Below are 1,951 nucleotides of genomic sequence, written 5' to 3'. Positions count from 1 at the left end.
TAGCAAACTACTGCACAGAGGACATCGCTGTCAGCGAGATAAGGAGCAGCCCTGGCCTGCTGGGGACCACCAGCCCTCAGAGCCGCGTGGCCACAGCAGAGGAGCGGGTAACTCACCCACTGCCTGTGTCAGCATCCACGAGACTGTCCGCAGGTGAGAGCAGCACAGCTCCGGGGAGGAGATGAGAGGCAGGAACAAGCAGAAGGAAATCTCCTGGGGGGTGTATCAGCCTGTGCCAAATTTTCAACCTCCTCTTAAAAGTGCTGAGCCCACAGCTGCAGTAATTTAAGCTCTAATTTCTAGAAAACAACAATTTTTTGGTACCAGATAGTGCTTTATACCGAGTGTCCAGAATGACCAAAGGCAGAACTCATTTATATATGTACCTCCTAAAACGATGACTGATGGGACCAAAGAACCAAAACAGCAAGGGGTAAGCAAATATAGGAAGTAGTGAAATTGGTTTCTTTTTTTTTTTTTTAAAGTTACATTCTGCCAAGAATCAAATATAGCCATAAAACCAAAATGAAAAATGTTTCTCCTCACTTCTGCATTAAGCTTTCCATGAGGTCTTTAATCAAAAGCCTCATGCCTAAACCAGATGTGTACCTCACTGTTGGAACTCCATCTAAAACCCAGCACCAGTTCTCTCCAGAGATCACCTCCGACACAGGGAAAGGTGTAATTTCTCACAACACAGCTTGACTTTATCTGCGAAACAGCCAAAAGTGTGTTCTGGGTGGAATTTTTCACCACCAACACTCCAGTAGAGCCAATAAATGTTTCCAAAGGCTGACACTTGAACCACGGGGCAGGGACCAGCACTGATTAAAAGGTGGTGACTCTGTTCCCAGCTCTGCCGCCGACATTACACAAATGGGGCAAGTCACCTCCCGTGGGCGTCCAAGCCCAACTATTGCTTGTAAGCTCCTTGTGATGGGCTCATACAGAAACTCATACTATGCAACCTGTTGCTGTTGAATCAAACAAATGAAGCAAATCAGCGTAAGTTCTTCAGAACTGCCCCAAACCATTCCATATAAGCTGTTACTCCCTTAGGTCTGTCTTCAGATGTATGTGTCCTGGGAAAAGGAATTTGAACAGAGTAATGATGGCACGCACAAACTTCTAGAGCCCTCGGTGTTCTCAGAAATGCAAATAACACCATGAAACACCACATGGGATATGTAAGCTGCTTTAATAATAATAAATTTATCGAGTGGCGAGAAGCCACTCTGCTTTGTAAACCGATTTTACTCAATCACAGTCCCTCAGTTTTTTTCCTCATTTAAACATGAATACATTCTGTAATTTGTATGTGAAAGATTTACACAGAGATATGTTCTGGACCACTCTTGCTGATTTTACTGGTCAGAAAAACATTAAACATGCGGAAACAGCACCTTATTAAAACTATAGGCCTTTTCTCAATACATCTCCTTTGCTGCTAAGCTAAATTGTCACTGAATAAGCCAAGTCTACAGACGTCGTTTTCCTTGTTGTGTTCTGAGATGTACTGGGGCCTGCAGAAATGTCTGATAAAACCTCACATATAGTAAGTAATTCAGAAGGCTTCGTAAGCAATAGCTGCAGTTGCTTCTTCAGACTACAGAGAGCTGCTCATGCATTAATGCACTTCGTTAGGTTTTGTGAGGAGCCCAGAGATGTGCCCTCTTCCTGATACAGTTAGTTGAGCCTGGACTCTGCACCAGATATTGTTCAGCAACTGTGTGCACCAATAATTTAAAAAAACAAGAAATCAGGCTGTTTTTATCAGAAACAAGTAATAAATCTTATCATGACAGTAAAAAAAAAAAAAAAGGCGATTTCTGATGTGTGGTATTTTCATTGTTTGAGAATGAATCAGTGCAAAGTGAGGTAACATGCACCCCATCTCTTATGGCTAGGGGCACATTAAACCAGCCGCCGCCTTTTGGAATCCCTCTCCATA

Source organism: Pterocles gutturalis, unplaced genomic scaffold (genome assembly GCF_000699245.1).
Source record: "Pterocles gutturalis isolate BGI_N339 unplaced genomic scaffold, ASM69924v1 scaffold38837, whole genome shotgun sequence".
NCBI lineage: Eukaryota > Metazoa > Chordata > Aves > Pterocliformes > Pteroclidae > Pterocles > Pterocles gutturalis.
Note: the sequence above shows the minus strand (reverse complement) of the source record.